The sequence below is a fragment of the Dermacentor variabilis genome, chromosome 3 (genome assembly GCF_050947875.1).
Source record: "Dermacentor variabilis isolate Ectoservices chromosome 3, ASM5094787v1, whole genome shotgun sequence".
NCBI classification, from domain to species: Eukaryota; Metazoa; Arthropoda; class Arachnida; order Ixodida; family Ixodidae; genus Dermacentor; species Dermacentor variabilis.
Window position 1 is genome coordinate 124,992,909 of NC_134570.1, and position 25,590 is coordinate 125,018,498.

Sequence of the window (25,590 nt, forward strand, 5' to 3'; positions counted from 1 at the left end):
CACGGACAATGGGAACGAATAACACGGGCTTCCGAAAGCGAGAGCGAGGGTGAAGTGGCGTCAGGGCGATGCCCTCTCCCTTCACGCCATACTTGGCGTGCGAGCGGCACAGCAGGTGGACCCTTTCACCCGCTCTGCACCGTCGCGGCGCACTCGTGACGGGGCGTCGCAGCCAATGGGAAATTAGGCGCCGTTTCTCTCTCACAAGCGACAGACGCCGGCTTTCTCTCTCAGAGGGTCCAGTTTAGGTTTCTACATCAATAAAACATATCAAAGTTTCTCCATAAGGGCGAAGCAATCAATTGCGGTAGTAAGAGCTTAGAACATTGCATGGAGCGCAATGCTCGTAGCTGTAGTGGCAGTAAGAATTAAGTGAACGTAAGCTAAGTAAAAACGAACTGTAGGGGGGCTGTGTTTGGATCATGTGAAACCACAATTTCATTCATGTTTTTTTTAATTAAAGGCAGCGTCTTTCTTAGAGACTTTACCGTCACTTTTCCGCATTGGGAATGTTTCAAACCTCTTTCCGGGGCCGATCCAGAAGATAGCACACAGCTGCGCCAATACATTTATATCATTTTCAGGTCTGAGCTTTGCCCTTGTTGCGCACTTCTATTACTTAAGCCTGACAAACTTTTAAATAGAAGGCATGCGCTGTCGGTGTTTTATTGAAAGGCTTTGTGGGCTGCCAATCTCGAAATTAAAAGGAATAAGTTTGCCAATAATGTAAGATCTGGTATGAGCAACTTCAGCGATTGAATGTTGACGCAAGAGAATCCGCCCATATCGCACGCCATCAGCATGGCATGGCATACATCATCATCATCATCATCATCATCATCATCATCATCATCATCATCATCATCATCATCATCATCATCATCATCATCATCATCCACAACAGCAGCAGCCTAATTTATAACCGCTTGACGACGACCACTCCCTCCGATCTTCAAAAACCCCTGTCCTGTGCCAACCGATGATTCCAACTTGCGCCTGAGAATTTCCTATCATCACCTCACCTAGTTTTCGGCCGTCCTCGACTTTGCTGCCGTTCTTCTGGCACCTATTCTGTTACTCTAATGGACCACCCGTTATCTAACCTACGCATTACATGGCCTGCCCAGCTATACTGTTTTTTCTTTTAATGTCAATTAGAATATCGGCTATCCCCGTTTTGCTGTCTGATCCACACCGCTCTCTTCCTGTCTCTTAACGTTACGCCTAACGTTCTTCGTTCCAATGCTCTTTGCGCGGTCCTTAACTTATTCTCGAGCTCCTTTGTCAACCTCCAAGTTTCTGCCCCATATGTTAGCACCGGTGGAATGCATTGACGGTACACCTTTGATATACATGCACCTTTTAAGCATACATATACCTAAATATATACGGAACCTGACGACTACGCCAACGGCGCCGGAACTGAACCTTTTGCACATGAGACCATGCCTGGACGAACTTCAGATCTGTCTTACCCGTGGAGCAACCAACAAGCAGGATCTTCTTCAAGCGCCGCGCCAGCTGCACGTTGATGATCTTTCGCTAGCAAGGCGTATACACTAAACGCGCTTTGATGAAAGCTGTGCGTTTGCTCCGGGGCACTGTTTTGGAGCCAGCCTTTTATTACGATAGCAATTATATGGGCCCTCCAGGTGTATTTTTGCCATCGTCGTCTTCGGGACGTATGAATTCAAGGGCGATAACACCGTTGCCGTGTGCCGCTTACTGTATATGCGAGAGAAAGCGTGCGAGTGGAGCCGACAATCACAGCTCACTGTGGTGCACACGAGGAAGGAAAGCGGAGAGCATACGCGCTGTCTACTGTCACACCAAAGGCCGTGGGGGAGGGATGGAAGGGAGGGACAGAGGGTGGCATTGGTCTCCGGCAACAACTGCGTATTTCGCGAGCGGGTGTAAGGGGAACTGACGATCGCGGCTCAATCTGGCACGCGAAAGTGAGGAGGCAGCGCGGCAGCGAGGAGGGACAGGCCTCTGCAATATGCTTATGCATCTGCTCCGCCAGCAACTGAGTACTTGGCGCCGCGGCGCGCGGTAGCGCGCGCTCATCTTGAAAGCGATCTCCAGACCGCTCATACATTTGTGCGTGCTGTGTTCTGGCCGCTGTTTGCGTTGAAGCGATAGACAGCACGAAGGTCAGTTCGCTCGGTGCTGCTGCCGCGCTTGCTCATCCCAGCATGTTGACAATAAGAGTACGCACTCATCGTGTGTGATGTGTTCATGTTTGCATGCGCGCGCTATTACCATGCTTGCTAATTCCGTTAGTAAGCGAATGTTTCCAAGTTTATATGGCCGATAAAACTATCCTTACCTTGCATGAATGCCTGCTAATTTGCTATCGCAACGGATACTCGGCCTTTCGGTCGAAAGTGTCAAGTCCAGTCAAGTTTATTTACAACATGCACAAAGTACAGTGCTGAAAGTGCGACTCTTCTTGTACCCATTTTCCTTTCTTGCGGTTAGAAATGCAGGGTATTTCATCTAACTTGAGCCAAGTATTGAAGAAACAAACGTAGCCACTTTGCGTGTCGAATTGGCGCTGTATTGTTCGGAGCCATCTGGAGCACGCCATGATATTTTTGCAGTCCACCAAGCTGCGTAATTGACAAGAATTGCTTATTTACATTTTACATAGTAACTCTAGTAAAAATATCTTCAATACAACAGCTGCAGCCCTTGTTCAGAAACATCAAATTATTTAGTCGATTCTAAGATAACTCTCCTATTTATTAATTTTACAGCTTTTCTTTGCGCGGGATGTTAAAAAATACCACGTGACTGCCGGATAGCGCCCCGCGCACTTATTGCCCTCAAATGTAAGTTAAACGAGTTAGCAAAGGCTGCTCCGGGCACAGAGTTCGATTGAAGAGGCTGTCGGTGATTACGATGAACTTTAGGCTACTAATGGAGCGTACCGCTTTAAGAAAAAAAATTCTTCAGCGAAAATATGGCTGGTATTTGACTGTCTGCAACCAATAAACGTTTAGTCGCGAGCCAGCCCTCACGTTACGTCCTTCTTCTTCGTGCGTGTTTGACGCGTGCGCTGTAAGGAATAATGCATACGCACAGACTTGCCGTGTAGCTACCTTACTGAAACAGTCAGGCATGCTTTTGGCTTAGACAATTTGTAAACGGGGAATGTAGCGTACATTATCTATGGTTAAGGTAGAAAAGAAAACAGCGATGTGCAGCACGCTCACAGGTTACAGATGACAAGAAATTGCTATTTTACGAATAAGGTCAGTTTTGTCCTCGGCTCTACTTCGAATATTTTTTTTTCCTATGAAGCTGGGGCGCGATCGGAGATATTTTGTTCGATACGCGTTCTGTTCAGTTGCTGCAACGTCACAAAGTTGCAGTATGTAAAATTTGTGACAGCGGGGCGGAGAGAGCAGCCAATCAGGAAGCGGTGACCTCTCCGGAAGTTTACCTCCGTCGTTTGTCGTCTGCTTGCAAACAGTATACTACAAAGCCAAATATTTCTCGTCTTCCAATTGAATGAAATCTTTATCTAAAAAAATGTAGTTTTTCTTCTCAAGCCCAAACACGTTTTCAAATAGTAGTACGTGTGACTACTGCAATTTATAACTATTAGGTTCTTTGCGTCGTCCCTAGGTGGTGTCGCGCAGAGCGAGAAGGAAAAAAAAAAAAAGGACGGGAAGAGTGGCGCACTTTTCAAGAGGCAGCGACAACATCCCAGTGGCTCGCTGGCACCGATGATGTTATCGATTTCTCTGTACAACCAACGAATTATTTGTTTCGAGAAACAAAAACGACGCCGGAATTCACTTTCTGCCATTTCTTCAAACGCGTTTCGCACCGCCACCCGCTCTCCTCCTTCCTCTAGAAACGCCAGCGCAACAACTGAAGTTTCCAACGGAAGTGCCATTTTCTAGAATTAAACTATGAATTGGATTCAAACGTGCCATACCGCAGCCGAAAAGGCCGCCTGTTGGATCCAATCCAATCCACCAGACGCGCCACGCGAAGCCGTATGAACGCTCCAAACTTCTCAACTCCTGTCGCGTTCGGACGAAATGCTCGGTGGGCGGATGATTGACAGGAGCGTGTCGTCATTTTGGCGTCACCAAAAAGGGGGCGGCGCCCCGCGGCTGGCGACGTCGGCGCGGAGTAGGCCAATCGCGCGCGCCGGTAACCGAACGAACGCGCCGAACAACCATCTCCGATCGCACCCCTGATTACACGTTGAAGTAGCTTTGAGTACTAATTAGGCTTTGCCTCTAAAAAGGGGATTGTACCACACGCCTTCGACTAAGGATACATTTACTAATTTCACGAAGTTAGTCCTGTAAGATAGCGACACGGCGCAGGCCGGCTTTCACGGCGCCATTGCTTTATGCAGTTCTAAAAAGTTATGGCGTTTCACGTGCCAAAACCACTTTCTGATTATGAGAAACGCCGTAGTGGGGAAGTACGGAAATTTTGACCACCTGGGGTTCGTTAACGTGCACCTAAATCTAAGCACACCGGTGTTTTCGCCCCGATCTAAATGCGGCCGCCGTGGCCGGGATTCGATCCCGCGACCTCTTGCTCAGCAGCCTAACACCATAGCCACTGAGCAACCACGGCGGGTTTGCGAAACTGCAGTGAATTCAGTAATAGACAAATCGCAGCACTGTGTGCAGGCCTACCATATTGGTGGTCAAGGCCAGGTAGAGGATGGCGCAGACCACCGCTCCTAAGACGAAGCCCATAATGAGGCATTGAAAAGGGTGGAAGCCTTCCTGACGGATGGCGCTTTCAGACCTCGACTGGCCCAGCTGTCTGGGCCCTGTCTGGTGCTGCCGCTCCCACGATTCCCGTGGCGGTGGTGAAGCTACTGCAGGGACGTCGGCAGTGCTGTGCCCAATATAGGCAACCAAAGAAGAGATGCGTGAATGTTAAGACTTCGAATGTGTATCACTGAAGCGGTATCACTGTGCCTAACGTGCATTGAATTCATGAGCGCTACAGGAAATGAGAATAAAAAAAAAGTGCTAAGTATTCAAGAAGAAAAGCAAGGAGAAAAAAAAGTACAGTGACGTTTCGCTACGCGAATGCGCGTTACACGCAAGCGTATACATGTCATTCCTGTCTAAGTGGGAGAGCATTTATATGGACACTCCCGGCGCATTTCTACCGTTGTCGTCGCCTCGATGTTCCGTTTGAAGTCCCAAGGGCGATAACATCGTCCCCGTGTGCCGCATGTATGTACGAGTGAAAGCGTGCGACGGGGAGCCGACGATCGGGGCTCAATCTCGTGTGCGCAAAACAGGGAAATCGGGAGGCATCGCGCTGTTTTCCATAGCGTGCATGGTCCCGAGGGGAGAGGAGGGAGGGGGGTAGGGCGACGTTGTACTCCGCCAGAAACCGCGCATTCGTGGCCACGCGCGCATTATCTTGAAAGCGTTCTGCGGAGTGTAGGTGGGCTGACGGCACGGACGGCTCATGGCTGCGTCGGCACTGTGTTCTCGCCAATGAGTTTGCGTTGAAGCGATAAACAAGGTAAATATACCTGGTAGCGAAGCTTCCATAGGAGCCCATACGTTCAAAACATGGCGGTCCATCGGCGGTTCATGGAGCTTAGCGCCATCTGTATGTGGTGGGAACACTTCCGGCGGAAGAAAAAATAGTGTGATGCCATGCCCGTTAACAGCAGAAGTGACGTCATGTTATTTTTGAAGGCGCGAAATTTGTTTTGTTGTCCTGCGTTTGGAACTATATATTCAAATGCCCCGCCATTCGACTTGATGGGTGTTTCGAGCTTTCAGCGTGGAAAGCGATGCAGGAAAAGGCCAGCCGTGCGGTTGTCGAAATCGCATCCCTGCCCAGAACATACTTTCTTTGGAGGCCGACGAAAGCTTTAGGTGTAGAGTGCTGACGCTATTGTCGGATGCCAAGCCCGTCGGCCAGCGCAGTCGCACGAAAACAACTGCACAATCAGCTGGCGGTCATAACTCACTACTTTTGACTGAACAGATTAAGAAGCGATGAAGCTACCCGCGTCACCAAATTCAGACAAACTTCGACAAGCAAGAAAGCGCAAACTGTGAGGGGGGCGTATTTCAACAGGTTAACTTTACGAGTGCGCCTTTCTGCTCATTTCAGACGTGCATTGCATTGCGAGTGATAGTGGCGTCAACGCCCCCCGTAGCAATGGGCGCTGTAAAGAAATGCATTTATTAATAATAATAAAATTAAATTTGTATTTTCTTAACTCTTCACGAATATATAAAATTGACTAGGATTTTTATTTTCGTTGAATGAATCTAACTGTGTCTCGCTTGAATTAAAAAACGCGTTTTTCTTTCCCAATGTTTGTTCCCTCCAAACATAGTCGCGCTTCAATCGCTGCTCCCATAACCCCCCATGCTGATGTCGGTGACAATCTGTACTGAACCGCTTTTCGCACGAAGCTTCGCGACCTATTTGAATCGACCTTGCGATAAACAGCACGTAGGTCACTTCGCTTGCTGCTGTTGCCGCGCTTCCTCACGGAAGCGTTTTGACAGCTAGTGTCCGCGGTCGTCGAGTGTGATATGTTCGTGCGCACCTGTGCGCGCTGACACCCTAGTTGTTAATTTAGTTAGTAAGCGAATATTTGGAAGTTTAAACGGTCGATAAAGCTACTGTGCTTACTTTGCATAGCTACCTACTAATTTGCTATCGCAATCGATGCATTCTGTTCGGAGTTGCGCTTCCAGGCTTCGCGCGAGACACTGCGCTGGGCTTCTAAACGGGCTTGACGCTTTTGAGGTGTTTCTAAGCTACGACGTCTTGCCTGGCACACCCGCATTGTCGCAAGCCGCTTAGCACGTTCCTCGGGAGTCTCCTGGGCGCGCGAAGCCCGCGGTTTCTGCCGGACTTGTTCAACCGAAGCCGCCGCTTGGCGACGGCTTCGGCGTCAGGCGGCTCGCGGTCGGCGTGCCGCCACTTGGGTTACTGCGAAAAAAGCTCGGCGGTCGGCCACTTGACGACGAGACCCTCGGAAACGTCGAGCGCCGTGAAAAGAGCCACGCCCCGCTGTAACTACCAGCAATTGTAGAAACGCAGCCTGATACCTACATAGCACTCATACAACTCGTAGCGACTGTGAGAAGAAGTCAACCTAGAGGTCAACCCAGCGCGTCTGCGCCTACCTTCCTTCTCCGCGACGCTTCGCCTCGTTTCTGCATCCCTATTCACTAAACGTTGCCTACACTTTCCTGTAGGTGGCGTTACCTTGCGTCGCGCTAGGCGCGCTACTTCGTACTTTCCCCGGCACACGATTCTCTTCACCTCCAGCAGCCTTCTTCCGCTTCTTTCGCGGCTTCAAACCGCCGATTTACCTAGCGGACCAGTTATGCTTGCGCGTAAAAGGTTTAACTACTTGCGCGTGAAAGGTGTAAAAACTACTTAAGTATATGTGCGAAGAATGAATGAGCTTATCTGTGTGTTAGTATTGGGCTTTATCTACATTTTAGTCACCTTTCTTTTTTTTGTCCCTGTGTGAATATGCTACGTTGATAGCGGTAGCAACTACAGTCTCGTGAAAGTGTACAGGAGAAAACTGCATCCCATTGTGCGGTAGATGTGGGTTCTGTGGCAGGAATTTCTTCGTCGACTTTCGTTTCCTTCTTTGTTGTTTAGTTAAAATAGACTTACAACACTCGGGAGCCTTACCCACACAATCACGGACTTCATGGACATTTGGCTATACGTGGTTTACCTAGGAAATATCCGGCGACTTAGTTCCGCTTCCTTACGGCTTGCTCTGTCACGATTTCGGTCCCTAGGTACACACAAATTACTGACGCAAGGATAGAAGAGCTTTAGGTACACACTTATTTTCCGAATTTATCTTGTGGTGGTCGCTCTGCGAAGTTTACTGCATTTATATGCACCGAACAGTCGTGAAAAATAAAAAGCCTAATGCACGCAATTTACAATTAGTACCGCCTACCAGACACACACAATGGTAACAGCTAAACTGGAGTGGACGATCTCCGCTGTATATCTTGATGATTTTGTGTCTTTGCGGTTCTCAATACTGCCTAGGGAAGTCTACGGCTTCCGCACGTACATCTATCGGGCAGACTTGACAGGACAAACTACCAAATTCAGGATTCCCTTCAGAACGTGGAAACGGCGAGTTTCATCACGCACCTTTTGCACAATTGTGCTACTTCACGGGTGTATTCTTGTCTACCTGTCATTTTAGTGCGTTCATCATGTTTAGCGTGCACGTTTTTCTGTGTTTACGACTGCTTTCATGCAATCTGGGTAAACTTCGCAGTGCAAGAAAGAAAAGAATAACCGGTAAAATAACATTATTTTGCCATAATTATGGATGTTTTTTTTTTAATGAGCAGTGTGACACGCGTTGCCTCAAAAGGTGCGTGAGGCAAGTATAACACTTGTCAATGCGTATTCTCCCACGTTTGCTTTGCGTTTGAGCACGTAAGCACTCTTTAAAGAAAAACACACCATTACTGGCATTCTTTTTCTAGAATGTTCCAGATATTTTCAGCTACCTTTGGGAAGTTATATGTTAGAATATTGCGCAATTGGTCATAGCTCTTGTATTGTGTGATACTGAACGTTCAGTTTCCTCATGTGGTTAGACTAAACTGTTTTTTTGTACAAAGTTTAACAGTCCCCTTGTGCTAATCAGCTTCCAAGTATTTTCGAAAAAGAAAATCCTAATGTCCATCGATACACACGTGTTTAGACCACTTTCACTCAACCTCGGTCATAATCTCACTCGAAACGTCGTTTTGGAATCCTGAAGTTGATAAAAGCGTTGATAAAAGCGTCAAGGCAGGCAATGTGGCCAGCGCGGTCAAGAGGCTGCCATTATATCGCTGAGTGTAAAATTAAACAGTTATTTATTTATCACGTTTAACAACTCAAAGCACCACAGACACTATGACAGACACTGTAGTCAAGGGCTCTGGAAGAAATTTAAAGTTTTGCAAGACGTGCCCAAAGCTCAATGCACGATAGTTTTACAGACTTAGAATACAGCCAGTACAGTGGGAAAACAAACTAATGATCTCCTGTGTAACAGCCGAATGCCCTACGTACCCAGCCGACAAGGCGGATAATGAAATGTAAGATTTACAACCAAATATTAACATTCTTTAAATCCTGGCTGCTCAGTGTGCGGCAAGTAGTGAATACGTGTTGATCTTGGAAGCACTTCTACATGCGACCTGTCTTTAAAAGGCTTCTGGACACAGCTGTAAGATAAATCGCTTTTTGCAAATAAATATCGCACGGCAACTATCCTTTATCGGAAATTAATGTGTCCTGCTACTGAACATTGTTTCTGTCGTAGGTGCAGTCACTGGTCTTTGAACACATGATTTTTTAAAACTTCTTTGTCATGAAATCCTAGTGCGTTCCAATAATATTCCGCCGCGTACCCGTTATTTTTACGTGATGGACGCAGAATTGATATTCTGTCAATTGTATCGGCTAAGGAATGATACGACAACATATGCAATTATGAGTATGTAGAGAAAGCTTCTCCAGCATGAATTTGTCACAAACTCTAAGGTATTTGGCACTGAAATGTCGTCTTCTTACTGCTTACTCAGTAACTCGCTGTGACTGTATACTCAACAGTAACCCATCCAGGAAAACAACGTTAAAGAAACTGCTTGAATGAATTTTTTCTTCTTCTTTTATTGTGCTTAGGTTTGATTATCTGATGAGAAATGTAAGTAGTACGAGAAAGTCGGCAGGTTTCTTTAGTAAAAGCCTGGCTTCAGATAACGAACGTAAATTCAATGGCATGGAAAGCATGAAAGAGTTACGAATATTTTGTCGTTGCTTTCGGTAGAGTGATTTTCATTTAAAATCTTGTGCACTCGTACATCTTTTTTGTTTTGTTTTTGGAATCGTTGCACATGCAATATCAAGATATAGGCACTGACACGAAAAAAAGGCTTGTACTGTCTATATTAAAGCCGAAGTAAAGCATTTGGGGCTCATTTTCAGGGATGCTAATGCGCATTAAGAAAATAAACATAAAAATAACTTACTCGATGTTTACAATTTTTCGCCTGAAAGAAAGTAAGAAACCCAGCCAAAAAATTATCAATTCGCAGTGACTCGCGCCGATCACTCATGTTACCCTCAGGCACGGTTAAACAAACAGCGAGCAGATGGTCTAATTTGAATACTAGTTCTTTTTATGCCGAATGATAACCATCATGGACGTATAAGCGTGGCGGTTTCAACTCATAACTCATCGCTTAGCGGTGGTTTAGTTGACCGTCGAGTGTTTGTTCGTTTACGCATACACCCTCTGCAGATATATTAAGTGGGTCGGAGAATTGATGCCCTCGGTTATCCGGTTAGAACACCGTATTGGCGGCATACGCGTGAGAAAAGAGCTTGTACTAGCAGGCAGTCATCGAGACCAATCAACCTGTCTGTGGCAACTCGGAGCTGGTTCTAAGCTAAACACTAAACAGCTGTGGCGGTCATTAGGTCCAAACAAAAGGCACGAAAGTAAACAGGGTTGAACTCCGCGTATCTCTCGCCTTCTCTGTTGTACTACTACAGCGCCAATACAAGAAGCATGTCTAATTATTATTCTGCACGTAATATGATCTGTGCCATGAAGTAGCAATCGATGACGAACACCCAGAGCGCTTGGGTATATGGGATCAAATCGTATGTTGAAAGCAATCGGGGCAAACGTGGAACGACATACCGTACAGAGAACAAATAGAAACAAGAGGGTTAATCTTACACCAACTGATGCGCAGAAGTAGTAGTCATTTCAGGTTGGTATTATTCCTTTCTCCGAACTGTGTTCTCCACAAGCTTGTTCTTATTCTTCTTCTTCTGGCTCTCTTTGTTGCCCTTGCTATCCAGCAAATACACGGCTGATACACAATATTGAGTGTTATTGCTGCGTTTTATGGGACATCGTGCACAACACAAAACTACGTTTTTGTGTTGTCGGTTGGCAGTCTTTTTCTTCATAATTACCTGACTCTTCCTTATCTTTTATTTGTTTATCGCAGCCGCGTATAAAAGAAGTAGGAAAAGCAGATCTTACGCACTGTTCTATAGCAGCTGCTTTTACTTTCTTCTAGCTCCTAGTTATTTATGTAACAGAGCCCCAGATACCAATAATAAAGAAAAGGGCTCTGAGTTCGCTACAACTATCTGATTCTTTGCCCATGGCCATTGTAGGTACGTGTCATGTTTATAGCATAACTATCATCGTCATCATCTTTGATCCCCTCAGCGAAGACTTCCTCTGTATTGTCTCCAAGCACCGAGGCCATGAAACCGTACAACGTGCCCAGCACTCGACCTGTGCTCCCGATGAAGCCGTAAGTTAGAAATGAGCTTGTATCTTCGCACCGCTTGATATTATCACGGAGATATTACGATTTTGAAAGTGCCTTTCAAAGCACTGGCGGGCCGAAATAGCACTGCAGCTAAGCCTAAGGTCAGCACGAGCACAGGGCTACAGCCGAACCGTTGTCATCGTCCCCGCTGTGAAACAAAATATTCGTCACACAACCACCGGCTGCAAAATCGCCACCCCGGTGCGTTCTACGGCGAACATCCGAGCGAAGTAAATTAAGAGTAGAAACTGGAACGTTCAATTTCAGTTTCACTGGCCCAGCAGATGAGGACGTGGGAGCCGGGGTGTGCCACTCAGATGTCGCGTGCTTGATTTGGCTAAAGATGGTGTATGGGCCGTGGTAGCCTGAGAGGAGCTTCTCAGACAGTCCGGCACGGCGAGAAGGTGTTCAGAGCAAAACGAAACATCCACGTATGAACTACACAACCACGTGTGGAGGCGACGCTTGTAACTGGCGCCTTGAGTAACCTGGTACATGGGCAAACGTTCGCAGACAATTGTTTGGGAAATATATACTAGTGCGGTCAAGGACACTAGGGGTGTGCGGACTACTTAAGTTACATCTCAGGGAACGAATGTGCTGAGGGAAAGAAGCCGGTCGAAACAAAATATAAAACAGATTAGCCGGCCTTGTAATCTCGTGAAGAGTTGTATGAAAACATAACACAAGTTAATGCAGTGTCCCAATCCCCGTCATCATCGCACAAATATATGGAAAACATTTCTTTGAGCGCACGGTTCAGAAGTTCTCTAAGTATATTGGATTGGGGACGATACGTGGTGGCAAAGTCGGGGAAAGGTGAGCCTCCGTGAGCGCTGAAGTTAGTCTACAATCTTGTAGCGAAAGCAGCTGCTGCCAGGTGTGATAAGCTCACGAGGAACGCCGTGATCCAGAAGTGCGCCGTGAACGATATTTGCGACGTCAGCACAAAAATTTCCACGGAATGGTCCGCGTGATCACGTACCGCGTGGCGTAATCTGTTACAACAATATTAGAAAAATGCGCGGCGTTACATAGGGAGGACTTTTGCTGTACTATTGCCGTAAGGCGGTCGCTGTTTATTATGGATAAATAGTGCACTTTTTTATCACGCGATGCGTTGCAAAGACAAGTATATCGATCGGGTTCAGCTGACAAGTATATTGGTTTAGTATAGGAGGTATGATACATGGGAGGAACCACACTACAGTTGAAAACATTGACTTTCAATGAATTGTAATCAAACACATCAAGCTTTTTGACCTAATAGAACGGTTTTCTGCATATCAGTATGCTCTAAGCGTTGATATGTAAAAATATATACGCGCCACAAGATGCACTCTACGTCGGTTTGCAGTTGTTATTTTCCAAACAGGTTGGCTTAACTATTATATGGCTGCTACAAGGAAGCCCGACACGAGTAATAAATGAAGAGCTGTTGCTTGGCGACTGAAGGAGATAGCTAAATACGAAAGTATAGTAGTGGTTGGCTTAATGTATGCAATTTGGTTTAAATGCGTAAGCCTTCCTATGCCTAGCCAACGAGCAAACCCGTGAGCCCTTCTGTCTGTCACGTAAGATGAGTCGCTATAGAATAATTAATGTACAAAACAAAATAAATTACTAAGAAAAAACGTTTGCGGTGGCGGTTTTTGAACCTACGACCCCACACCCAGAAACTGAGTGCTTTAAAAACTGGGATAAAGACCCGCGCTTGCAGAAAGTGAATTTATCTGAAGCCTGTGAATGTGCTCTACAGGCGTTAGAAAAGAAATGTTCAATCACTGTTTCTATGAAGGCCGTGCTGAAAGATTTGCCGAATAAAAGCCATATCTCTAGGACCATATGTAGAGTCAACTTGGAGCATTGTAAACACAAGGTAAATTCCGGTTTTGCGAAAATTTATTGCCAAACACGTCACATCCCCGATGCGTTTTGGTGGTCGCGGGATGCGCCTTCCGTTGGGGCATTCCTGCACCGGCAGGAATGCCACCGTTTCCTGAGGGCTCGTGCGCTTCACGTCGCGCAACAAACACAGATAACCATTTAGTGCGTTGATAAGGATGATAAGGAGCGCTGAGGGCCCATATGCGTCTCGTCCTTGTTTATACTGGATCGACGCGGATGGATAAGGGGGTAAAGAGCTTATAATGGTCTTATAAAGAACTAAAGGGCTTATAATGGTCCGAGCAATTCTGTTAAGATTGATAAGGGCTGTAAAATGTTCATAAGGGTAAGATGAAGTCCTCTAAGGTTGATTGAAATGATAAGAGCTGATAAGGGTCCAATCATGTCTAATAACGCTAAAAAGACCCGATAAGTGTTGATAAGAATATGATCAATTGCGATAAGGTTTATAAGCCTTGGATCTAGTCCGGTAAGGTTGATAACAGCCGATAAGGGTTGATAAGAGCCGGATGTAATTCAATAAGGTTAATAAGGGTTGATAAGGGCAAAAGCTTACGGATACTTAGGCAACACCCAGAAGAGTTTCTGCGTGAAATTTCAAGTACTGCCGGTTTGCTAAGGTTATTCCCATGACATTTCTTCTGCACGTGAAGAGTAACAAGACTGCATTATGATACGAATCTGGGGCTGTCTCTTTATATTACCTGTGCATGTCGTATGTAAGGTTGCTGACACAGTGTGAGCACGCTGCCTTTAACTATAGAAAGCTTTCGGAAAAGACAGGTACATGCGAGTTGGTTGGTATGGAAAATCATTTTTAATACTAGCGCAAGAAGACGGAGCTCGAGAGGACACGAACGCAATGCTATACTTTCAACAACTTTTTATTAAGAAACCGCGAACTAAACTAAATCCAGAAGCGTATGGGCATGTTCAATACAGCATCGAAAACGCCTCTGTCTAATGGGTAATGAACATCAGCATAAGTCAGAACGATGTCATTTGGGGTCGAAATAAATATATTGTCGGACGCTTGAGCTTCACTTTTAAGATGGAACGCGATAGCATTAAAAAGATCCCTGACTGTTTCTCACGTTTCCGGGAAACTGCAGCGTTTGTAACCATAATATTTACAGCAAACGCTGGTGGCAAGCGCTGTGAACGAAGGCGGGCTTTCTGGTAGAAACGCGGTCTCTTGCATGGCCCGCGATGCCGTGGAGGCGAGCGCCATTCGGAGGTGTTTCAAGGAACCGGGCGCGCCGCTCCGTGGCCTCCAAGATAAACGCTCGCCGGCACGCGCAAATGGCCGATGCCGTGGCCGGTCTATATATTGTAGAAAAGCTGGAAAAGGGCTTTGTTTGAGTTTTCGCGTAACAGAGTTGTGTTGATTGTATATTCATATTACAATTCATGTCATGTCTGTAAGTAATGGGTAAGTCGTACTCTACGATTTTTCTACGTACTCTAGCTTTAGAAATGAAATTAGTGCAGCAACTTGCTGCGAATTTTAGCTTGATAAATTCAATTATTTCACTTACCGCCTTGCACCACATAAAGGGTCTGGACATGCATGGTTGGAAAATCATTCGGCCAAAACGACGTCCGATGCTGGACACGGGATACCGAGGCCCAAATTCCAGCGGCACGGCGCCCTTAATGCTATCGCGTTAAAATGTCAGCTGGGCTGTGGTGTAAAGAGGGCTGACTTACAAATGTGTCCCATGTTTTGCCAGTATGCCTCTATTCTCGCTCTTGCTCGAATTACGTCATTTCGAAACAGCACCTTGGTTTCATTGATCAGGGGCTTGCATCCACACTGCCTGCAATGTCGCACAAGATGGGAACCAAGGAGGTGGTGGCAACACGCAGGTCATTTAAAAGCGTAAATGTGGTCTCGCAGCCACACATTCAAACAACGCGTGGGAGGAAGCTTTCCCGTCCCAGCAGTAATGTTATCATCTGGAAAGGGTGTGACCCACTTGAACAAACGCAACAAGGATTTGGCGCACTTACGAAGCATTGCTGGTAAAGAAAAGAAGATTGACGTACCTTATTCTCACGCACTCTCTCACAGACTAGAGAAAGTGGAGCCCAAATATGATGCAGTTACCGTTCTCCCGGGACAAGAACAGGCTCAGTCAGATTTGTCCACTGTTGAAAAAAAAAAACTAAATGAAGCCTTACTCATTAAGCACGTTAACAAGTTTGTCCAGCGTAGACAAGGTGTGGTCTACGATATTGTTACCTCTTTCGTATATACTTTGTTGCGTATATTTGTTTATCTTTATCCGCTGGCCGCATTCCATCAATAAATAAATATTGAAAGTTATCGCAAGGCGCCAGACGCGCACGTCATCCTGTATCGGAAGTATCTCGAAAGTAATCGCAGGTTGTATCTATTATTCTTTAGTCGGCCCTTGCGTAACCAAGCTGTGTGCGCGACCTAAATAGAGCAGTACTATATTCTAGAACTTACATGCGAGCACGAGCGATTACGCTGAAAGATTCAGTGGCTCACACATATGTAGTCCACGCGTCCTATCCGCAGATTTCGCTGATCACCGACTGTGTTCGCAGCAATCGTTGTGCTTTGATGGCCACTTGATATTGTGGCGACCGGTTCGCCCAAAAAAGAATCAGTTTCGTTATTCATGTGCTTTTGCTATTGGTTCTTTTGCTGTAACGTTAGCATACTTTCTTGATTTGTGGCCGGCATGACATAGGTCAAACATATCGTTCTTTGAATGTGCGACTACGGCAGCATGGGTACCTTCGTCTCTCCCACCCTGTGCAACCTCGTATGCAGCGCGGACACAAGCTGCTGTTCAATGATACCCCGACGATGTTTCCACAATGGTGCGTTCGAATAAGGGAGACAGTAGATGCACAGTAGATTGGCCAAAAACCGCACACGTCTCTGAGCCAGCCCACAATTAATGCACACAAACCAGGCTGAAGTTTTGTATCTCAATCACAAATGACATCAGTTGAACTTCTTTGTGTTCTGATATATTTTTTACGAAAGTGACCTTTTTATGTTGTACTGTGCGGGCGCATAAGCTGAGGATTTTGCTTGCACTCATCATTTCCTAATAAATATTCAGTAGCAATTGCTGCAATCGCGCGTGTCTCCTTCTATTGTGTTTTTTTTTGCGCTACAGTTCAAAGTGAATACCCTCCGTTTGTGCAATATTTTAACATACTGTTGTTTACGAGCAATAAAAAAAAAGTGCCAGCGAGAAAAAGAGTCCGTTTCTTGCGTGCTCATGCAACGCATTCTTTTGCGCTGGCGAGCAACACTCCTTCAAACCATCTAGGCCAACAGCCCATTTCGAACATGCGATAAAGCAGAGTATACTGCGGCGCTACTGGAGTGAGAAAGCATTTTATTCCTGTTGGCATGGCGTGTACAGAGCAGGATATTGGGAGAAATTACGAGGACGGCATGAAAATACTGCCTAGTTCAGCCTGAACATTTCGCTCCCCTGACCGAGTAAAGGAATGACCATTCCATGTAAAGGAATGGCATTAGGACGATTGAGTGATTGCGGTAATACGAATAATAGGACAGGAGAGTACAGGGGCTGTCATGCGGACCCCCGTTTACTACGCTTTCCGTTGCCTTCCGTTCTCCACGCTGTAAATGCCCTGCCTGCGTCCTTCCTTGCTTTTCAATTACAAGCCAAAGGGACACGGTATGTAGCAGCACTATGCCCACGCGTTCTCATAAGAACTTTAACCACGCCGCGAGGTGACGTGGGAGAGCAGTGTCCTGCCATGTAGAACCGAACGTTTTTGCGCTGATCCGCGCTTCTTAAAATGGACTAACCGAGAAAAAAAAAGTTTCGTTCTTGTTATCAATATGAGGCTTATGCTGATTCCAGAATTACTGGCTCGCCTAAAAAGAAAAAGCAGTTGTCCGCGCTGACTGTTCTCACTGCTATAGCTTGAATATCATCTTTGATTACCCTGCAGGCTTTCTAGACCACAGATGGTCATGAACCCGGTCCGGGCGCCGCTAAAGACTCCGGGAGATGTTCCTACAGCACTGCCGCCAAGCAGCAACAGCGCCCGGGCGTGAGTGAAGAACAGTAGCAATGTGGCCTTAGTAACAATGTAGCTGTAGTAGCGATGTAGCAATAATAGCAACCACATGTTGCAGAAGCCTATCACGTTTTCTTGATTTAGTGTTTAAGTGCGATGGTTAAACTGCCTATTGAAACACGAATGAAGCACTGTTGATAAAGGAGGCTGTGCGTAATGTATTCACAAAGCGCATTGGAATGTGGGGAAGCCTAGCTAACAGCTCGAGCGTGAGTCTCTTCTTCGTTGTCGTCTTCGTAGGGACGACTGTGTTCCGATCTTTTCAATGAACTTGCGTATCTTTACCCTCAGGTGCAGAAGCAATGCCCCGGCAAGTCTAAAGCTCGGTGGTAGCAGTGGACTGGTACGATTTCAGGCGAGAAGCGTACCGGATATTATTTGAGTATGATCAAGATGATGTAGTAGGAGTAGTGGGGACGATCTCGTACGCAACCAGTATCACGGCCTGAAGTATTCAGTAGGGGCCTGTGTACTGAGAGAGCTTTTCTGAGAGCCCAACGGGACCAGAGGGGGACAAGAGAAGACCCCGAGAACCGGGCGTAAAAGTCACCTCTCGATGTCTTTGATTGTACAGACGCCACTGGTTCTCTTGCAAAGTTAAGAGGAGAGTGTGGGCACTCCGATTAGCTAGGGTGACTCGAGTAATGGCCTCACGTATTCATTAGCTGGGCCTATGGGAGATGGAAGTAGTGTGTCCAGATGTAGCGTAAGTTCTAGACCGTAAAACAGAAAGAACGAAGAGTAACCAGATGTGACATGGTGCGACGAATTGTAGGTGAATGTTACATAAGGCAGAGCGAGACGCCAATCGGTGTGGTCAAGCGAAACATACTTCAAAAGTGTGTTTATAGGGGTCCGATGAAGGCTTTCGATGATGCGGTTGATTTGCTGGTAGTGTGGCGTTCTGAGCTTGTCGCGCGTTTAACACGCATTATAAATGTCGGTGATGACTCGTTAGAGGAAAGTGCGGCGACGATCAATGAGAAGCTGGCGTGGTGCTCCATTTTGTGAAATAACGTCTTGTAACAGGAAATCGGTGACATCTGTGGCACGGATTGCACTAACGCTCGCGTGATTAATTAACACGTGGCGTAATCGGTGGTGATGGTTACCTACTTGTTGCCAGAGTTTGATTGAGGGAAGGGGCGCAGCAAGTTTAACCCCAAGAGAAAAAATGGTTCGGACGGGATTTAGAGAGGTTAAAGGTATCCGGCAGGTAGCGCCGACGGTGTTTTGTGGCGTTTGCACTTCTCCCAAGTAGTAACTTATCGTCGGACAACGGGAGCAAGCCCGTGCCTGAAGAAGCGTCGGTGGACTTTGTCGCAAGTGCGAGAGACGCTGAGGTGTCTAGCAGTGGATCGTGAAGTTCATGAAGATCTGTAGATCGCAGGTGTCTGGAAACGGCCAGTAGGAGAGCAGGACTGCCCGTGTGAACATATTCATGGAATGATATGCCACCTTGCAGAACAAAAATTCATACGGACGCGTCGGAAGGCGTAGGTTCGAGGCGTTCAATGACGGGGAACAAGGAAAAGTCACGCTGCTGCTCATCGGCGATGTTGAGTAATTGTGAAACGGAAAAGACGCAAGTGTCCACGTCGATGTCAATGACTACAGGTGCTTCATCCACAGGCTAACGAGACAAACACTCGGCGTGTCGATGTGTATGACCGGATTTCTGAACAACCACATAAAAATATTCTTGCAGTCGGAGTGCCCAGCGATCAAGCCGGCTTGTGGGAGCCTTCAGTGATGACAAGCAACACAGGGCGTGATGGTCTTTTATTACAGAAAACTACCTGCCGTATAAATATAGGCGGAACGTATATACCACCCAGGCAATCGTAAGGCGTTCCCGCCATGTAAAAGAATAGTTGCGATCTGTAGCTTCCAGGAGTCGGATTTCATAGGCAATGAAATGACTGTGAGCTAGTTCGTGTTGACTTAAGACGGTGTCAATTCCGTGAGCGCCTGCGTCTGTAAGGCCCCCTGTAGGAGCAAATGGGTTCAAGTGGGCCAAAATAGGCGCTGTAATGTAATGGCAGGTTGGTGAGGCGGGTGAAAGCGGCAGCATCAACAGCCCTATGTAAAAGGTGTGTCTGTTTAAAGAAAAGTCAGTAAGTGGCAGTGCAATGATTGCGAAATCTTTCACGAAGCGTTGAAAAGAGGAGCACAGTCGTACAAAGCTTTGAACGTCTTTAGGCGACCAAGGTTTAGGAACATACTTAGCAGCACAAACATATTCTGGGTCTGACTGAATACCACAAGCGTGAACCACACGTCACAGCACGGTTATTTGTCGGCCAGGACGAGTTCAGTTGGAGCTGTGCTCTATGGCGCAGACATCAAGAATAGCGAAGATTTTATTAAATAAGAGTCTCAAACGTGCGAGAAAATACAATTACGTCATCCTTATGGCATTGACGTATGGTCCATTTGAATCGATGAAGCAATGGGTCCATCATTCAATCTAATGTTGCTGGGACGCTGCACACACAGAAAGGCATGGTTCAAAATTATTATTATTGGTCATTAGTGAAAATCTGCCGGTAACCATTCGAAGGCCCACTGACGAAAACTAGTTGGCCCCTTGGAGACAACCAGGAGCGTCATCAATAGATAGTAAAGGATAAACATCTGTTTTCATGATGCTGTGAAGATGACGATATTCAACGTAAAACTGCTAGCTGACATCTTTGACAAGCATGACGAGAGGCGCCCAAGGACTGCACGAGTGTTCAATAATGCCTTTCTCGAGCATCTTGTTGGCCTCTATTTGAATAATCTTGACTCTGATGCGGACATTCGACATGGTCTGCGGTGAACGAGAGCGGCAGAGCGGTATTTACGCGTTGGTTAACAAGTGAAGTTTAGCCTGGAGGGAGATTGTCAACGTCTAAGATGGCTTGGTAGGTAGAGAAGAGGCGGTATAGTAGCGGCCGATTGCTCAGGTGAGTGGTCCGCCGCGATAGTGCGCGTAAATGTGGCGTCTAAGCAAAATCCACGCTGCTTGCAGCATGAACATGCATGGTCGAAGCAGGAGACTACTGCAAATGTGAGAGGTGGTCCACTACAACACGGAGTTGCCAACGACATGTCTTTGGGAAGGACTTGCTTCATCAAGCTATAGCTCGCGCGAGGTGGACCCGCATGGTTAGCAGCAGTCACTATAGATGAGTGAACGCGCCTACAATATTATTCCTCAAAATAGCGTGAGTGCGCGCCTTGAGACTGGCGAAATATTCCACTGACGATTAGACTGACGATTCGACTGACGATTCGACTGCCGATTAGTCTGACGAAATATCCCACTGGATTTTTTAAAGCATAACAACAGCAGCGGTAGTTTCATTCTTCCTATGGGTATTGGGCTGTCAAGCTCGAGGTCGCGGGATCGAATCTGCGCCACGACGGCCACATTTCTATGTGGGCGAAATGCGGAAACACCGGGTAACTTACGTTTAGGTGCACGTTAAAGAACCCCAGGTGGTCCAAATTTCCGCAGTCGCCGAGAACGGCGTGCCTTAAGCACATCATGGTTTCGGCGCATAAAACACCGGAAGGTAGACAAAGCGTAACGAAAGTACCACAATGATACAGACCAGCAAAATAAGTTCATTTATATATTCCTCTGCGTAACTGCATGAAAATCAAGAAAACGTATATGGTCACACAGTTTGCTTCAAGCAGGTGCTTTGCGAGTTGAAGAAAACAGGGTAGCTCTAATGTTCAACTATTTCAAACTGTTACTATTACATTTCTGAGATTAGCAGCCTAGCATTGGTAAAACATTTTGGGCCACGCCCACTTCACCTGTCTGTCCCGAGGCGTCATCAAAACTGCGGAATTTGATATGACGTGTGCACACCGACTATGCAAGATTAGGACAAAGAAATGAAGCAGAAAAAAGGTTGGGGTTCTATGCCTTTGTCGCCATTAGCTCGAATATTCTGGTCGACAATATTTCGGCCTGGTGCCCACTGGGCCTGTTTCATATCCGGGCCACAATAATGCAAAGTTATTCCAAACTGTTTGTATTGCATTTCTGCGGTCAGCGCTGCACAACTCGTCAAACATTTTTCGTGTTACCCCCGCTTCGCCTGTCGGTCAAGTGACGTGAAGAAAACTGCTGAAACTCCCATTGTAATATGACGTATGCACACCAATGATGCGTGGTTAGACAGAAAAGAAGAATAAAAATATTTCTATTTTCATACCTCTTTCTCCATTTGCCCTCGCTATTGATCAAAAGCTTTCAGACGGCGCTCACATTGCCTATCTGCAACTCGACGTCGCAAAACGGTCGCAAACGACGTGTACACAGTAAAGGTACATTACCTATGCCCCCCCAAAAAACAGCACTTTTCGAAAAGCCGGAGGCTGGCTGTTCCAAAAACAATAGAACACGTCCGGCCGCCGATCGCTGTGGGACTGGTTAATCGTAGCTGCCGAGCAGAACAGATTTACTTGCGTATAATAAAAATTTTTACATCGCTTATAAGGAACGTTGTTGAGCCCTTTAGGCACGTATACGACATCGCTTTAGGCACGTATACGACAACTCCTCTTCGCTGAGGATCGCTTAATGCCTTCAGCTAAGCTGTTAACACTATGGGAGTGGCAGGTGATAAAACGTGATATACTTTTTGTAGAACTTACAAAGCACGCTTCATAGCAGAGCTCAAAATCCGGATGCATTTCCTTGAATTTCAATCGAATTACCATTGCTCTGAATTCTGCACCGACACGCCGATGTCAGATGCTGGTGTACCTTTCATGGCTTTTGGTCCCTGTTTCTCTCAAGCTGACGTATTGAACTCCTCCCCCCCCCTCGAATTTTTTTTTACTGCTGAAGCCTATGCAGCATTGTCTGCATCGAAATACTTACATAACTTAAATCTAGACAAGGCAATAATATTGTTAGAAGGAGACAAGACGCTTGACAATGCACACCCTCGTTAAGTTTTGTAAAAGCGGTAATGACTTTACAAAAGCGCAAAAGTGCTGTTTTTATTGAGGTTGTTCACTTGTGTGCAATATTTATTGATATCGTAGGCATGTGATGATATGATGGGTTTCTGGGCATACAGGAATCGAGGGCAATGTGCTTGTTGATAGAATCGCACATCAATTGCGTCACAAGGTATTATTGTTTAGACTGCAGCCCCTGCCACAGATCTGAAGACTTTCTTAAAAAAGAAACTGCGAAGCCACTGGAAACGCTTGCGGGACGCTGAAACGAACAACAAGCTTCAGATGATTAAGCCAGAGTTAGGCTTCTGGCTTTCCGCAAAGAAAATAGCACCAAATGATGCCCTATTCTGTCAACTCAAAACATGACATACGTATGGTGCTCACAATTTTCTGCTTACTCGTGGTGAACTACCGACCTGTGCTAGATGTGGTGAGAGGCTTAACTTCCTCCATGTCCTGGAGTGTCGTGAAGCAGAAGCTGAGAGAAAGAACCACTTTTCTCTAGCATACAGCCAGCCTATCGCTGTCCATCCGGTAATGTTTCTTGTTGCAGAACCAGTTTTTACACCGAGGCACTTCTTGGATACTTCAATGATGTTGTGTTGCATGTTACTAGTTCAAGAAATTCGTAACAGAGCCTCTCGCCAGAGGGTGCTGCTGCGACAGTGCTCTGTATCGCAGATGCCTCCAGATACTTGGGTTTCAAATATTCCTTTAATGCAGTGGTGCTTCTCTGATACACATTGGTAGATCATATCATGCTTCACCGATGTCCCTTTTATGCGCATACGCTTCGTTAGTGATTGTCCTTATCTTATTTCAAATATGTTTTATGCACTTTACAGTGTCTTTAGGACCCCTTATTGCCACGTCACATCTAACTCTCGCAATTTATCGCTACATTCCGAGCTCAGTAAAACAAGCCTGGCGTTCTTTGGCCATAGTTTGCCCTTGCGCCACAAAACAACAGATATTGTCTATCATCCTCTGATTTTGACCACATGCACGAGAAGGGAACAGTGCTAGATGTAACGATTAGAGTCTTTGAGGTCGTGATCTATATCGGCCGGGCGATAATGACTCAGATATCCCGCAATGATGCTTAATTGAGTGTGCTCCTCCATCTACCATCACCGAAATGGTAAAAATATTGCCATTATATGCGTAAGAGATTCGAATGGCCTTGTTCTCCCGCTGTACTCCGACAAGCGCGTCTGTTATACCGCGCCTTCACTTCGATCCGTGCGTGGCGGCTTTGTCCGCCTATTCATTGGCCGTCGCCTCGTCCTCGTTGTCCCCTATAATCGTCCTCACCAAGTCACCTTCGTTTGCCTACATTGAGGGCGAGGTGCCCTCAAGGCGGTTCCCAGGACTGACATGAACGGAGAATCGGGGGTTGCATCAATGTACATTCTGTCTGATTTCCATTGTTGAAACAGCTTGAACTGCACAGGAAAAGAAACTACAAAGAACACCTGTTGATATTCGAACATCCACACGTAAACGAACGCACAGCTGCAATGTGTGTCACACTTTATTATCTTTGTGCGGCTCACACAGCGAAACTCGGCTACGAACAAGTTTAAGGCGCGCTTACGTTTCTCGCTGTCTGCTGACTGATTTTTGTCGTGCAGGTTTCCACAGCAAGAAACCATCAAGGCACCGAAAGTCACTCCCGCGGAGGGAAGCTTAAGTGGAAGCTACAGCTCAGAGTGAGTGAAGCTCAGAGTCGAGGACCTTAGATGCTTTCGCGGTGGTGGCTACCAACTGCATAGGCAATTTGCCAACTACCCTTTGTGCCTCTCGTCATTGCTGCGCGCATGTTAACAACAAATTGGAAACCACGCGCGTCATGGGCTTTTCAAATGGTGAATTGTAGCGAACAAGCTTTTTGGTGGGTTTTCGATTACGGGATTGTACAAGGGGGGGGGGGGGCGAACCCTCGGCAACGTGATGTATGTGAGCGAATTAAGCAATGTTTTATCATTGGCAGTCTCAAACATCAGAGTACTCAAACGCGGTAGTTAGGTCATTTCATGTAGACGAAGTGGTTACTGCCGTCATAGTTGTGCCAGTAGAAACCAGCCTTGTTCCTACGTTTGTGATAGAGATACTCGCGGGGAGGTAATGAAACCTTATGCGCTAATGTAGCGAGGGGGACTTTGGAACTGCATATTTAGGGTTCATAACAGTTCAACAAGTTTCTCAACTTCTTTACCGCTTTTCTCTGAATTTTCGCAGAACTTGTAACGCTCAATGTTATCTGCTTCCGAGGTGTCATCACGCACAGAGCGGGTCAACTTTAAGCTGCTGTACAAAAAAAAAAAAAGCAACGCACGCTAGACATAGCGGATGCATTAATGAAAAAAAGTTTCTTCAGGCGCTGTTGCATGTATATCCCGCGGACTTCTGAGAGAAACATTGCCAGTTCGGGCAGCTGTTTTGCAAGCTATCCCATTAATGACCACTGCAAGAAGGTCTTATAGATGACGTTAGTCACACTAAATCACGCCTTCAGCGTTCCAGAGAGAAAGGTGGCTGCGAAGCTGTCGTCTGAGGAGGAGCAAGACGAGAGCAAAAATTCGTCCGAACAGGACGACACTGAGGAGACGTCGGAGAATGCGGATGCAAAGTTCGGACTCATGCTCTGCATGATCGTCATCACGCTGTGCATTCTGATAGGTGTCGTCATCATTACCATCGGCTACGGATCACAGGAGGTGCGTAAGCTGGTGATGTGAGGAACCAGTTTGATGAAGTGGTGACCCTGCTCACACACGCGTCCAGAAGTGGGTTGCTAAATACTTTTTCAAAAAGCAGCAACTGAAAATTAAAAAAAAAACCTTCCTTGACACTACTTGGCGCTCACCTTGGCACTACTAAGTCCCTACGCGCTAAATTCTCGTTCGAATACGTCCCGACACAAGTAAAAGAAAACAAACAAGAATGTAAAAACGAAAAAGTCAAGCTCTCAAAATGAGCGCCCAGATCTGTTATATCTTTGAAAAAAAAGAACGTTTTACGAGAAATGAAGTTTATTGCAATATGCGTTTTATATACACTTACCAAACATTGTTCTGCGGTAAACATTCGCGCTTTATAGAATATGTCATGCGTTTCGCGTCCGCCATCAAGAAAAGAAAACTTGATAACCAGAAATATTTCTGAGGTAATATCTTCAAAATTGTACTGGCGGAAATACACGCCGTCATTTTTAAGCATGGTAACAAAC

At 46.2% G+C, this 25,590-nt stretch overlaps 1 protein-coding gene across 2 annotated transcripts in view; it reads right to left on the reverse strand.

Moving 5' to 3' along the window:
• LOC142574155 (uncharacterized) overlaps positions 1–25,590 on the reverse strand; it is a 155,766-nt gene that overhangs the window by 12,919 nt on the left and 117,257 nt on the right. The gene's annotated exons all lie outside the window — the stretch shown is intronic.